This window comes from Suncus etruscus, chromosome X (genome assembly GCF_024139225.1).
Source record: "Suncus etruscus isolate mSunEtr1 chromosome X, mSunEtr1.pri.cur, whole genome shotgun sequence".
Lineage (NCBI taxonomy): Eukaryota > Metazoa > Chordata > Mammalia > Eulipotyphla > Soricidae > Suncus > Suncus etruscus.
The window spans coordinates 85,482,552-85,498,621 of NC_064868.1; the positions used below are offsets into that span (position 1 = coordinate 85,482,552).

A 16,070-nucleotide genomic window follows, 5' to 3' on the forward strand; every position below is an offset into this window, starting at 1 on the left:
GGGAGGGTCTGGGTGGGGCTCTGAACTTCTGGCCTCCCAGCTTCTTGAGCAGTCACTGGTAATCTCTTTCCAGTTTATATTTTCAAAATCGAGCGGGGGCTTGAGCACATGATACATTAATAGTACTCACTATCATTGAATTATGTTTTTATGTATGCAGAATATCCATTTTGTACTCTGCCCTTTTGCACATCCCTACAAAAGATCATTTTTCTCTTTAACTTCCTTAACCCCTATCATCATTACTCCTAATTTACCCTTTCCAACTTAAGTACTGTAGAGTGCTAAGTCACAGACCTAAATGGTGCCCTAGAGTTTACACCCACCCAACTATTCCAAAAGGCATAAAAAGTACACATATGTCTTTTCAACATTTTATGGGTGTTTTCTTTGATGGCTATAACTTTTGATGAATATTTTCTTATACAGTGACGATCCCCCCCCTTTTTTATCTTCTCTTTGTGAACAGCTCAATATGGAATTTGGTGTGAAAGAATCCCTCAGTTTAATGCTTATGTTTGAACCCAGTCATGGGTATTACTAGACATGTTCTTACGCCCCCATATACTCAGATAACATCACGTGGCTTTATTTCTTGTTTGCTTAGGCACACTAAAACAGGAAAATACTATACATACCAATAAGTTCTTATCTAATAGAGAGATGGGAACACACAAATCTTGTAGTGCAATGGGACCTTACACCCTGAATATTGACATAAAGACCTGGCACAGGCCTCAGAAGAATGGGCATTCTCCATTCACCCCTGATCTAGAGAAGACATCTACAAAACATCCAAGGTTGTCTATAACATAACCTGGAGGCAATGCTCTACCAGGGAAGACTCTACAGCTGCTCTGACATCGATCTACTCAAAAGAGACTTCCCTTAATGCTGAGAAGACTTAACAAGAACAATGACCTGCTTACTGGACGGGGCTTGCTGTATTGCCCCTTAATTGTGAGGTGAAACTAGAGGATACTTCACACCAGCCTGACTTCAATGTAGGATGTGCCGATTCCAGGATCTTTAATACAGAAACCTGATGCCAACAATAGGACTGCGTGAAAAATAAAACTGTATTGGCACTATAGACAATGACTTGGATTGAATAAACTAGTTTGCCTGGAGCCTAGAGTTGGTCTTATGCCAGGAAACTTCAGGGGTAGTAGTCTCCTTGTATTTAGACCAAGGCTATTCCTTTCTATGATCCCCATATTTTGGTGGGCCTATGCAAACAATATTTTCCACTCTTACACCGTTTTTACTGTGCCCTTTTGACTAACCTTTAAAAAGACCTCTTAAACTTTTGATGTTAACTTAAACTAATATGTATGTACATGAATATATAAAAATACTATGCCTTCAAAGTTAAGGAGTCACATAAATCTCATGGCTTTAGTTTGCTTTGTGTACTGCTAAGAAATGTTATAATGTACTACAATCTGGGGACTTGTGGACAAAGTAATTGTACATGGGTTCTGCCTTATTTTTCTTAATGTTTTTTGACTGTAAGTTCAATATTAGGCATCAGCAAGGGGATTTCTTCTGAGAACTCTATTTATGGGTGATTGTTCTTTCACTGTAACTTTACCTTGTTCTCTTTGCATCATTGTTCTTATAATTAAAAATTAAAAATTAAAAAAGGGCAAAAAAGAAAACCACCCCATTCACAATAGTGCCACACAAACTCAAATATCTTGGAATCAAAAAAAAAAAGAATGCCCATGGAGGGGCTGGAGCTGTGGCACAAGCGGTGAGGCATCTGCCTTGCCCAAGCTAGCCTAGGATGGACAATGGTTCTATCCCACGCATCCCATATGGTCTCCCAAGCCAGGAGCGATTTCTGAGTGCACAGTCACTGGGTGTGGCCCAAAAACAAAAAATAGGGGGGTAGGGAAAGCAAGGGTATTGATAGGTTTTATCTGTATCCAGAGCTCTCTGTGAGAGAGAAGCATGATTAGGAGTCACTAATCATGGGGGATGTCACCCCGCTTTGTTCTGTCCTTCCCAATTCTGGTTCAGTGGTATATCCAAATCTTTCAGCCACAAGAATAATTCCTGGAACAATTGCTCTATAGTGTCCCATGGAATAAATAGCTCTACAGAAGTTACATCTACCAGGTGGTTCATGAAGAGCATCAAAGAGAATATACAACAGTCATACCCTTGAAATTTGGCATTTAGGAAATAACTTGCCTGCATTGTGATCCTGGGTCAGGCCCAGATGACTACCTTAACAAAGCATCTGTCCATTGCAAACCTGTCAAGGAACATTGGACACAGTCAGCTTCAGTAAGAAACTAGAAGGTTCTATAGAATGTAGAGACCCTGTTTTTCAGCTCTATCATTCATTTTCTCTACAAAAATATGAGTATTAAATCCTATAGGAAATCCTTGAATTTTTTATGAAACACCCCAATAGCACATAAGGCTCGAAAGTGTTATTAAGCTAATAAAATAAATTCCATTGAAATAAACTGGGAAAGTGAGAGAAATTAACACAAGAAATATAAAACTAATTAATTCCTGGCTTGACACAGTTAAGGATTGTTTAGATTAGACATAGCTAAACGAAATGCATCTGCTTTTTTGTTAATAATAAAATAAGCCTACATAACAATATGCGTTTAAAACAAACATGACAGAATGAGGGCATTATGATTTAGATACTTTGAGCATATTTGGAACAATAAATATAGTAAACTTGAAAAACTGGTCTGAAGATCTCACAATAAGTGTCATACGGACGAGACGGTAGGGGGCACTTGGATTATGGATCTAAATACAAAGTGACAGAAACACAACTGAACCCAGCTCAGACCTATAACTTTTTCTCTTACATGTTTGCTTCTCATTCCTGCATTGGAAGAAGCTATTGAAATTTTAGTTGGCATGCGTTGTACATAATGGCTGCTTCCACTATTTTTCAGGAACTATACAATTTTAAATATAGACAGAATTTATTAATTTTTTAATTAAAGAACAATGATTTATTTAGTGATCAATAGTTGAATTTTAGATATATAATATATCAACACCAATTTCACCACCAGTGTCAACTCCCACCACCAATGTTCCCATACTCCAAAACTCTCAATCCCAACCCTCACCTCCTTCCCTGCCTGACACCTGGCACATTACAAAGTTCTGTGTTTGCAGCTTAGATCTCATATTATTGTTATCTAGTCTGTGCTTTGGATGTAGATCTATACCAGTATCCCACTTGTGCAATGTAAATGAAACTCCAACCACTGTCCCCCTGTTACTTCTCTTTCTCACCTTGATTTGTTTTCTTCCCTTCATCTTTTTCCTAAGGTCTTGAGTCAAGGCCATCTAGTCACATCCCCATTTACTCCATTACATTTCCTCATACACTTATTCTTTATACACAGATTAGTGAGATCAGTATAGAATACTTTTGAAACCAGCTGTACTTCTGTTACAGTTTAGAGATCTATACAGTTTTCTTACCGAAGTAAGCAGTATTTCATGGGTGATGTTTATAAAAGTAGTAATACTATATAAATATTAGTTTTCATATTGATGAGAGATGATCAATTATTTCAGTGACCATCCAAGTACTTAAAAATATTGTTTAAATGAATGAGGAAAGTAAAAAGCCTATCTAGAGTAATGCGGGGTTGGGGTAGGGAGGAGGGAGATTTGGGACATTGGTGATGGGAATGTTGCATTGGTGAAGGGGAGTGTTATTTACATGATTGAAACCCAACCACAATCATGTCTGTAATCGGGTGTTTAAATAAAGATATTAATTAAAATATATTGTTTAAAGTATTTAATGCATTGTTTAGAGAAACCAAGAAATTCTGTGCTTTTCAAACTGATCTGAAGGTAAAGGAATAACTTTCAAAAGTACCAGATATTTCTTGAAGATAGCTATGGGTTGTAACTCTGACACTACCCCCAAAATAGTACAGAACCAAGAGAGCTTTGTAGATTCATATTTATGAATTCTGGCCATAGAGCAGATGCAGTTAAAGACAACTAGTTGGGAATCAAAACTCTTATACATTCATTTTTAACCAATCTTTTTATATTTATATGTACCTTTGATAAAAATCTGACAGGAATGAAAATCATCATGAAAGAAATAAATTTACAGACCAATCCCAAGGGCAGAGTCAAATAGCTAAAAAGTCAGATCATGAGTAGCACACATGTACATGAACAACACTCATAGATACCAAATTCAGACACAACCCAGGTATTGTACCCTACTGTCTCTCAGGCCTTGAAAGAAGAGAGCAATGACCAATGAAAAGAGGTTCTATACATCTCAATGCTCTGCTAATGACTCAGAGAAAACTAAGCAATTTTTTCCTTGGCACAAAACTTAATATAGAAATGTAAATTGTTGTGAAGTCTCAGAAATATCAGGAGTTGGGGCCAGAGAGATAGTATGGAGGTAGTGCGGTTGCCTCATAATGTAGAAGGTTGGTGGTTCGAATCCCGGCGTCCCATAAGGTCCCCTCAGCCTGCCAGGAGCGATTTCTGTAGCACAGAGCCAGGAGAAACCCCTGAGCACTGCCGGGTCAAGCCCAAAAACCAAAAAAAAAAAAAAAAAAAAAAGAAAAGAAAAGAAAAGGAAATAAAAGAAATATCAGGAGTTATTAGACTTCTAATAAGACAAGAGTAAGAGATAAAGTTTTTTCTTATATAAAATTTTAGAATGGGTGCCAACACCGTGGATAGGGCATTTACCTTGTACATGGCCAACCCAGGTTCGATTCCCAGGATCCCATAGTCAGGACTAACCCCAGAGTGCTGCTGGGTTTGGCCCCAAAGCAAAACAAATTATTTGAATTACTTTAACTGTTAGTAAGATCTCTCACTGCCTACCTACAATTTTGCTAAGTTTTACAGATTGTCATGCTTTACCAGAAATATTGTTACACACAAATTTCACTTAGAAATGCAAATTTACATTTATTTTCATGATTTCATTTATTTATTTAGCTTTAATTTTGATGATATTTATACTGGTGCTCAGAAATTAATCCTGGATCTGTGCTCAGGGGCACTCCAATTAGTGCTCAGTGGACAATAACTGATGGTGTGTATCCAACCAGAGTTGGCTATATACATGGCAAGTCTCTTAACCCCTCTAAAACTCTTCTGCCCCACGGTCTCATATTCAATGGACGTAAGTAATATAACTTTGTTTTTAATAGGAAAACTTCCCAAGATGCCTTTATCATAAAGTGAGGCCAGACATTTTGGTGTTTGAGCACACATTCCAGGCCATATGCAGTGGTGCTATTTGATGCCAGGATAAAAAGAAGAGCATAGGATTTTACAAATGTACTTTGTCAATTGAGCAATCCCTTTGTTTTCAACTTTTCCTATGTAAAATAATGCTGTAATGAATGCTTCTGTTAAGCAAAATCTTCAGATAATTACCAAAATAGAAACTTGGTACCTTTCCTGGTAAACAAAATGGATTCACCAATTGTAATGAAACTGAAGAATTTGAGAAAAAACGATCTGGATCAGAGGTCACAGGACTTAAAATGTGACTGAAAGAGTTAAGAAGAGAAGCCTAATGAGATTTACTACCCCAGATTACCCTATTCATGCAGAACAATTGTTAATGAGTGACCTTATTACAGAGACCTCAAGTGGTAGGAAAAGAAGTGCCCCATATTTCCCAACATAATGTGCTATAACACTTTGGGACAATTTGGGGAGAAAAATGGCCTTCAAGTAACTTAGTCATATTATTTTTTTAATATATATAATTTTTATTTTGATCATAGTGTCTTACATATTGTTGACAATAACATTTTAGGTACATATTTACATAAAATCAGGGGGGATTCCCATCACCAATTTGTCCTCCCTACACCTCCGTTTTTGTCCTACCTCCCATTTCCTCTTCCCTCACCCCCAGGGCGGCTAGAATATGTGGTTCCCTCTGTATCCAACCCACTACTTAGTAGTCTTGCCCCTGTTTGGTCTTGATGCCTCCCTTATCTCCCCCTCTAACTGTAGGCAGGACTAGCTAGTTCAAGTTGCATGATTTTGCCTGAAAAAGAGAAGATAAATAAACTGGGGTAAGAGTCTAATACTCCCAAAATGGGTGGAATCCTTCTAGAGGCTCTCATCATCGATTTGGGAGATGAAGGAGAAAAAGAAGTTGAAACACTCCACCAGTACCAAAAAAAGAGTCAATTATCCAGTGGGGACCCATATTTCTTAGGCCAAGTGAATTCCTTTCCGAATGACCCCAATATTTACTGTGCCAGGGCAGGAGGGGAAAAAACAAAAATACAAAAACCACAAAACTTGGTTATTTCATATATATATTTTTTTCCCTTCATTTATTATTGTTATTATTATTTTTATATACCTACCTATTTTGGTCGATTTCTCTGTTTGGGTGTGACTACTGAAATCTTAGTCATATTATTTTAAACAAAGAGAAACTAACTGCTTGGTACAGAATTGTTGACAAGAATCCCCTTCATATTTACTTACAATCAACCTACTACTAAATCAACTCAACAAAAGAGAATAAAAATTGCAAATATCTAACTGGTGATTATGAATAGATAGTAAAAACAAAACAAAAACAATAGATTTAGTAAAGACCACTCCTTTATAATTTTAAAACAAAAATCTGAAAATAATTGGTAGACCAAAGGAAAGGAATTAACCAGGAAAGAAGGCAAAGTTATCCCAGTGAAAGATATGTACTCCTTGAAACTAAAGAAAACACTGAAATAATTTTATTCTGTGTCATCCAAAAATTCTGAAAGAACATTATTTGGAGGATCACATCCAGCAGCGCTCAGGGGTTACTTCTGGCTCTATGCTCAGAAATCGCTCCTGGCAGGCTCAGGGAACCATATGGGATGCCAGGATTCAAACCAATGACCTTCTGCTTGAAAGGCAAATGCCTTACCTCCATGCTATCTCTCTGGCCCTGAAAGAACATTTTGTAGGTAAGATAAAACATTATGAAATTAAGCTAGATTTCCTTGAAATAAAAAATGTTACAGAATGAAAAAAATAATACCATGGAGCCCAAGAAGAGAAGATAAATTATGGTAGAAAAGCAAATCTATGAAGTAGAAGAATTAAAAAATTCTCCCCAAACTTAGGAACATAATTTTGAGATTGTCACACTATGCTATTAATAAAGGACATGGAATTAAAATAAATAATCTGGCACTCCTTGGACAATGTCTAGAGTACAGGCCTGTGTGGGGTGGGGAGGAAGGACACTTGGGAATGTTGCACTGGTGAAGGATTTTATATATATATAAAGTTAAAAGAAAGAAAAGATAAGATAAGGCCTCCCAATTCTTACTACAAGGCTGTGTTCTTTTTACTGACTGTATAGAAAGAGGACTTACAGTAAATGCATCCCATATACACCTCAACCCAGGCCCTTTGCCTGGTCTGTATTGTGAATTGGGGGACAAAATAAAAAGAAAAAAGAAAAAATACATAAAATCAGAATTTTTGGAGAGAAAAAAAGAAACAAATGAGCAGTAATAGAAAAATAATGGGGGAAGAAATCTTTCCGAATTATACTAATTAAGTTTTAGCCAGTTAAATCTTCTGATTAGGGAAAGCACAGGATGCTCATTCATGCTACTGAAAGGAATACATAGTGTATATAGTCTTTTTCTTTTGATATTTGCTAAAAAGAAAAGAGGAAATCAGCATTTCCCCTTGGGCAAAGAGACAGAAAGCTGAAAATACCAGTTGGCAAGCCAAAGGACAATGATAGTAATTCCTTAGATGAGGTGTAAAGAGGAAGATAAAGAAATATTTGAAATTAGAATGAAGGCTGGTTTTCTGCCAGATGTCTGTGTCTGAGAAAGACCATCTATTTTCAAGCAGAGTATTGGGCGTTTAGGCTCCTTAGACAAAAGAAACACTCAGGTCAGAGATATCATACACTGGGCAAAAGTTTTACCTTGCAAGAGGTTGAGCAGGATTCTATCTTAGGCAAGCCATATGGTCTCCTGAGCCCCAGGAGGACTGATCCCTGAGATCAGAGGCTTACTCTGGTAATAAGCCCTGAGGAGTTTGCAATGAGGCCCCAAACACCATAAATAAATAAACCATCCCATGGAAATCTGTCTAAAACAAACAAACAAACACATTGGCTAATGAATGGCAAAAGTCAGAGAATTTTTCACTAGATGTAGAATAATAATGATACATAGATATGTCATTGTAGGTTATGCCCTATTTGTCATATCATACTGTCTAAATTTTAGTGAAATATAATGCAACACTCTATAGCCTTATCATATTTCAAACACCAGTATAAATTCCGTTTTGGACTCTCTACATGTGAAAATCAATAAAAATAATGACAAAGTTTTAAATACCATATAAGCAGATAGTATGCAAAAAATATATGTATTTACCCCAGATTTCCATTTAAGCACTCCTTGGACAATGAAACAAGATAGACCTTTCTCCATCCTCTGTTTAAGATTGTCCCAAATTCTTGTGGCAAACAAAGATCTTAGGCCCAGCTATATATCACCAGTCTATGGGGTCATCTCCACTTGTTACGCTCATTCCTAAGAAAGAGAAGTTCAAACATCGATGTTGCACCGTCTCCTTTCCAAAGCTGCAGATCACATAGTGTCCCTTAAATATGGAAGAGAGAGTGAGAAAGCAGAGGATGAGGTCTAGATATCTTAGTCCTATTGTGCAGAAGCAGAGAAATTTTGCCCTTTGGCAGCTGAAAGAGAGCTTAGCTTGCCTAAGTTTTCAATGCCAATTGCTTACTTTCAAAGATCTTTTTTTTAAAAATATATTTTATTTAAACACCTTGATTACCTACATGATTGTGTTTGGGTTTCAGTCATGTAAAGAAAACCACCATCACCAGTGCAACATTCCCATCACCAATGTCCCAAATCTCCCTCCTCCCCACCCAACACCAGCCTGTACTCTAGACAGGCTTTCTATTTCCCTCATACATGCTCATTATTAGGATAGTTTAAAATGTAGTTATTTGATGAGTTAATGTCTATTTTCAAACATTGTGCCTAGCGCACCTGCCAACCAGAAGGTGTTTCTTTTTATTACCCTCCTGATCAAGGGTTGAAATATTAGGTTTTGAGGTTTTATAGAAATTATCCTTTTTATTAGACCATCAGATACTAAACAAAAGTATTTATGGGAAGACACAAACACCATTTTACTTGTGTTTTTGAAACTTAAGTTCATTGAAAATGTCTTGTTATTCTCCCTTTTCCATGGCTTAATTGCATGTCCAATTACAGTTATGTGCTGACCATGTTTGATACAATTTAAAAAGATTATGTCTGCTGTCTAACCCACCTGCCTGATGGGAACTTCAGAATTATTCACTCCTATTGCTTCCTAATATGCTCAGTTGCACCCTGCAGAGGAAGCTGGTTTGACACTTGAGTCAATCTTACAAAAAGCTGGTGCATCACTAAAAGTGTCCCATCTCTACTTGTCCTGATATGTGAGAATCTGCCATGGTGGCCATGTCTCTGTAAAGCGATAAATAAAAAACTTCCCTGACATCCTTATTTGCTATGTCCAGGTGCTTGGGCTTCCACATCAAGTCCAGAGGAGACATTCAATGTCTTCATTATATCTATCATCAGTCCACATCTACTGTGAACCGGGAACAATCAAGCTCTTATAAGGGTTCTGTGTTTGGAGACTGGATTGAACCCTAAACTCCCACTAGAAAATGAGCCTTGCCTTCCAGTTCTGTCTTCTAAAAATTGTGGAGGACATTAAAACATTTTGCCCCAGCTTCTGAGTGCCTGTTTACTTGGGTGACAGTAATAATTTAAAACGCTGGACATCTCAAGTTTTCTATCATCCCACAGCAATTTTCAGGGTATGCCTCATAGCCATTATTCAAAGAGAGTCAGCCTAAGGATCCAATAATAATACCCCTAAAGAATGAATAATGGTTTATCCTAAAGGTGGGAAAACAATTTCCCCTAGGTACACCTAGACAATAAATCCTCTTCTCCAGACTAACTGAGAAAAATTAAATTAGGGGCCAGTGATGAGGCTCAATGGTAAAGTGTAAGCCTTGAATATATGAGACCCTGGAATTCATTTGCAGCAAAAGAAATAATAATAATTTTATGATTAAATCAGAATGACAAGTCATTTTGTTTCTCTCCTTGAGCTAATTGAATCAACTAATATTGATAAAGCATAAACAGAAAATGAAATTAATCCTTTTCTAAAATCCAATCTCTCTGCATCTCTCTACCACTGGAAGCACAGATTTCAGATTCAGTCATCTAAAATGTTATAAACAAGATTTTATATATTATAAACAAATATACCTAAACATTATACAGATAGATACCATTTAAAGAAAGTTGAATTTCTGATCCAAATAAAAGTTAAAATCTCATAATAAATACAAAGATTTTTCATATCTTGCTCCCAAACTTGACCTCTGGTTTGAATTCCTACAACTGAGAGGGAGAAATTTCTTTTGGACTTTGTTTCCCCTCTATTTTTCCATTTTCCATTTGGAGTTAAGGTTAGAACAGTAGAGAATAGGCAAATAGGGGGCAAAGACTGTAGATTTAGTAATTACTTTTATTTTCTTCACATTGTTAGTGTCCTGTGTAACTAATGACCAAATATTTCTAAAAGGAAGAGTCTGAAAAATTGGCTTCAGTCTGTGACCCTACATAATTTCTTAAAATGTCAGCAAATCACTCTGGCTAAAACTTTATTACTATTTCCATTGTTTCCACAGAAAGTATATTTCAGGTTCTAAGTTCTTCAAGCAGACCTTCATAAGTTATTTCTACTAATGACACTTTTTTCCTAAGAAAGGCAATATGGGTCAGATTCTTTGCATATTTTATTTTCATTAATTTTTGGTCATTGCCAATTAGAAACATTTTATTATGGCCCATTTTTGCAATCCCTACATTCAGTTACTGACCCCACACTCACCCCTATAAAATTACAGCCCACAGTTCAAAAAGTCTAGGCCCTATACTTTCATGGTTTAGGGGTAGAAATTTTATATATCAACAACATACATTTGAACAGTATGGTAATTTCTTATACTTGAAAAGAAAAAAGGAAGGAAGAAGAAAAAGATAGAAAAGAGAAAGAAAGAAAAAGAAAGAAAGAAGAAAATGAAAGAAGGAAAGAAAGAAAAGAAAAAGAAAGAAGGAAGGAAAGAAAGAAGTGAGATAAAGAAAGAAGGAAGGAAAGAAAGAAGTGAGAGAAAGAAAGAGAAAAAAGAAAAAAGAAGGCAGGAAAGAGAAAAAGAAAGAAGGAAAAGAAAAAAGATGAAGTAAAATAAAGAAAAAGAAAAAGAAGATTAGAAGGAAAGTAGGAAATCTCTAAAAGACCATTGGCTCTCAAGCTCAGCTGCCTTTCTGTGACATGTGCATGTTTGGGAGTAAGCCTTCACATTACTCTCAGGCCAGGAAGTAAAGTGAAGGCTGCCCAAGTCTTCCTGCCCCACCCTTCTCAGTAGTGCCAAAATGTCTGACTTCATTCTTCAGATGAGATCAGAGGCAAACACCTGTTCATTTCTTCTCTCCAATTAAGAGATGTGTACCAAGTGTCCTAAGACTAGGCATTTTAGACTCTCGTGTCAGCATTTGGAAGATTTATGTTTATTTTGTAGCTCAGCAAGCATCCAGCAGAAGCCATCATGGACATGACACCCCATGGCAGAGAGACTCACCGCATTGCTTCAAGCAGTTCTCTTAGAATCACCTCTCTGATGGTTTCAGGGCCACGCCTGGTAAATAGGGCCCTGGGGGGAGGGTGGGGGGAAAAATTCCTCCCCTATGCATACTGGACCCCATTCAAAAGTTCTTTTCTTCCTAGTATTCATTTTCCAAAGTGCAAGCCCAACATATATACTTTTCAACAACACCCAAAAATTTCTTAATTCTCGACTGTTTCTAGAAAAAAAATTGAATTCCCTAGATTTGAAGGATAATATTCAAATAGGTCTCTAAAATCATTGGATATGTAGACGTGACTTCCTATACAGTGATCCTCTCTGACTGCCAAGTCTAATCCATAAACAATTCATCTATACAATGTATATAGCCCCTCTGATATATTTCCCCTCCTCCACACCAGAGCCCCTTCTACTCCCTCATCTCCCAATCGGATTTATTATCTTCCCCTTAATTAACCCTCTTTACCCTCAGTTCTTTAATTTGTTAGGCACTAAGACCGACTTCTTGCCCCAACAGATTCTGCCCTTTCGCACATTCCTACAGAGCTCATTATTACTCCTTAACAATCTCACCCCCAACCATCAGTACCACACAGTTACCTTTTATAACTTCAGTACTACACAGTTCTAATCACACACCAAAGTCATGCATTGGGTTTAACAACCCCCAACTGTTTCAAAACACATAAAATAGACACATATGTCTTTTGAATATTTTATGTGTATTTTCTTTAACAGCTATAACTCTTTCTAAATATTCTTTTACGTGATGATTCTACCCACCTTCTATCTTGTCTTTTTTTGTGAGCTGTTCAATAAGGAATTTTGGTGGAAGAATCCCTCTGTTTAATGCTGATGATTGAACCATGTCATGGGGATTTTGGACTTGTTCTTATGGCCCCCATATGTGCCAATAACGCCAAGTGGCATTGTTCCTTGTTTGCATAGGCACATTATAATGGGAAAATACTATACAAACAAATAAGTTCTTATCTAATAGAGATTGGAACACACAAATCTCGTAGTGCAATGGGACCTTAAACCCTGAACATTGATATAATGACCTGGCACAGGCATCAGATGAATGGGTATCCTCCATTCACCCCTGAACCAGTGAAGCTATCTATGAAACATCCAAGGTTCTTTATAAAAACACCTGGAAGCAATCATCTACCAAGGAAGACCCTACCATGGCTCTGACATCGATCTGCTCAAAAGAGACTTCCCTTAACACTAAGAAGACTTGACAACAACAATGACCTGCTTACAGGACAGGATTCTCTGCATTGCCCTTTAATTGTGAGGTGAAACGAGAGGACACTTTGCACCATCCTGACTGCAATATAGGAGATGCAGATTCCAGGATCTTTAATACAGAAACATAATACCAACAACAGAGACTGTGTGAAAAATAAAAGTGTATGGGCACTACAGACAATGACCTGGATTGGACAAACTAGTTTGCCTGGAGCCTAGAGTTGGTCTTATGCCAGGAAACTTTAGGGGTAGGGTCTCATTGTATTTAGGCCAAGGCTTTTCCTTTCCATATCCCCCATATTTTGGTGTGCCTCTGAAAACAATAATTGCCACTCTAACACCATTTTTACTGTGCTCCTTTGACTCTAATCCTTAAAAAAGACAACCCACTTAAACTTTTGAGGTTAACTTAAAATAATATGCATGTGCATGAAAATGTAAAAAAGTACTTTGCCTTCAATGTTTAAAGAGTTACATAAGTTTTATGTCTTTAGACTGCTTTGTGTGCTGCTAAGAAATATTATGTACTACAATCTATGGATTTGAGGGACAAAGTAATTGTACATGGTTCTGTTATATTCTTCTTAATGTTCTTTGGCTGAAAGTTCAAAGTTAAGATATCGGCAATGGGACTACTGAAAATTCTGTTTATGGGTGATTGTCCTTCCACTGTAACTCTACCTTGTCCTATTTCTTTGCATCTTTGTTCTCATAATTAAAATAAAAAATTAATAAAAAAAGAAAAAAAGAATCACCTCTCTGGACACACGGAAATGGAAGCACATACCCTGCTCATGGATTGGCAGGATTAACATAATCAAAATGGAAATACTCCCCAAAGCATTGTACAGATTGAATGTGATCCCTCTAAAGATACCCATGACATTCTTCAAATAAGTGGATCAGGCACTTTCGAAATTTATTTGGAACAATAAACACCCTAGAATAGGTAAAGCAATCATTGGGAAAAAGAATATGGGAGGAATTACTTTCCCCAACTTTAAACTGTACTACAAAGCAATAGTTATCAAAACAGCATGGTATTGGAATAAAGACAGGCCTTCAGATTAGTGGAATAGGCTTGAATACTCAGGAATGTTACCCAGACATACAATCACCTAATTTTTGATAAAGGAGCACGAAATCCTAAATAGAGCAAAGAAAGCTTCTTCAATAAGTGGTGTTGGCACAACTGGCTAGCCAGTTGCAAATAATTGAACTTAGACCCCCAGCTAACATCATGTACAAAGGATAAATCCAAATGGATGAAAGACCTTCATATCAGACCCAAAACCCTAAGATACATAGAAAAACATGTAGGTAAAACACTCCAGGACATTGAGACTAAAGGCATCTTCAAAGAGGAAACTGCACTCTCCAAGCAAGTGAAAGCAGAGATTAACAGATGGAAATATATTAAACTGAGAAGCTTCTGCACCTCAAAAGAAATATCGTCGAGGATCCAAGAGCCCCCCACTGAGTGGGAGAAACTATTCACCCAATACCCATCAGACAAAGAGCTAATCTCCAAAATATACAAGGCACTGACAGAAATTTACAAGGAAAAAACATCTAATCCCATCAAAAAATGGGGAGAAGACTTCAAGGGAAACTTCTCCTGCCTGTGCCTGTCTGCCTGTGTTTCTGAATCCTTGAAGATTTCCTCAGAGGCCTAGGGAGCACACCCCAAAAAAACTGCATTTTGAAGCTGCCCAGTAAATACATTCTGGCTGTGGGTGTTGCTGTCCAATAAGCTGAGGTCTCTGGCTGTGGAGCCTCCACCCTGCTGTTCCTTTGTTGACTCTGAGGATTTCAAGGGAAACTTCTCCTGCCTGTGCCTGTCTGCCTGTGTTTCTGAATCCCTGAAGATTTCCTCAGAGGCCTAGGGAGCGCACCCCCAAAAAACTGTCAACTAGAGGCAGCAGAAGAGCGTGGCTGCTTCGCTTCGCGGACACACACTCTTTCTAAACAATGAACCCCACCACAACATGCAGGAAAAACCACACTACAGGGATGACAATGGGGAAACCTCGCAGGCAAACACCATCCACAGAGAATGAAGATGAAAGCTCAGATGACCTAATAAATTCTAACCACCTGATTAAACTTTCAGATAAGGAGTTTAAAATAGAAATATGGAAGATGTTCGTAGAACTCAAAAAAGCATAGATAGATCTGAACAGAACACAAAGACAGAAATCAGAAAACTCCAAACTGAAATAACAGATCTGAAAAACATGGTTGCTCAACTGAAAACCTCAATGGATAGCCTCACCAACAGGGTATCAGCAGCTGAGGAGAGAATCGGAGTACTGGAAGATGTGATGCAGAAAAACTCAACACAAATGAAGAACCTTAAAACGAATGAACAGGCAATGGAAAAAGTACTCAAGGCATGCGAACAGATGCAAATAGAAGTCTTTGATAAACTCAACAGAAACAACATAAGAATCATTGGAGTCCCAGAAATCCAGGAAGGAGATCTCCAGAAAGAATCAACTGTCAAAGACATCATCAAAGAGATACTCCCAGAGTTAAAGACTACATGCAATCAAATCCTGCATGCCCGAAGAGTACCAGCTAAAAGAGATCCAAAGAAAAACACCCCAAGACACATCCTCGTTACAATGAAAAATCCCATAGACAGAGATAGAAAATGACATTAAATCCTATGACAATCATCTCCCTCAATGTCAATGGACTAAATCCACCAATTCAAAGACACAGAGTGGCAAAATGGGTCAAAAAGATGAATCCAACCTTCTACTGCCTACAAAAAACACATATGAAATAATTCAGAGAGAGAGAAAAACACAGAATGGTCTCACTCATCTATGGGTTTTAAGAAAAATGAAATACATTCTTGCAGTAATAACTTTCAGACACAAAAGAGAAAAGAGCTGGAAGTTACAGCTCACCTCAGGAAGCTCACCACAAACAGGGATGAGTTTAGTTAGAGGAATAACTATGTTTTGAACTATCCTAATAAAGAGAATGTACGAGGAAAATAGAAAGCCTGTCTAGAATACAGGCGAGGGTTGTGTAGGGAGGAGGGAGATTTGGGACATTGGTGATGGTAATGTTGCACTGG

The 16,070-nt window shown here is 37.4% G+C and overlaps 1 non-coding gene across 1 annotated transcript; it reads left to right on the plus strand.

Moving 5' to 3' along the window:
- The first annotated feature begins 7,319 nt into the window (after window positions 1–7,319).
- LOC125999835 (small nucleolar RNA SNORA51) lies at window positions 7,320–7,453 on the plus strand. Its single transcript, XR_007492300.1, has one exon. It is a non-coding gene; the product is annotated as a small nucleolar RNA SNORA51 (small nucleolar RNA).
- Window positions 7,454–16,070: the final 8,617 nt, after the last annotated feature.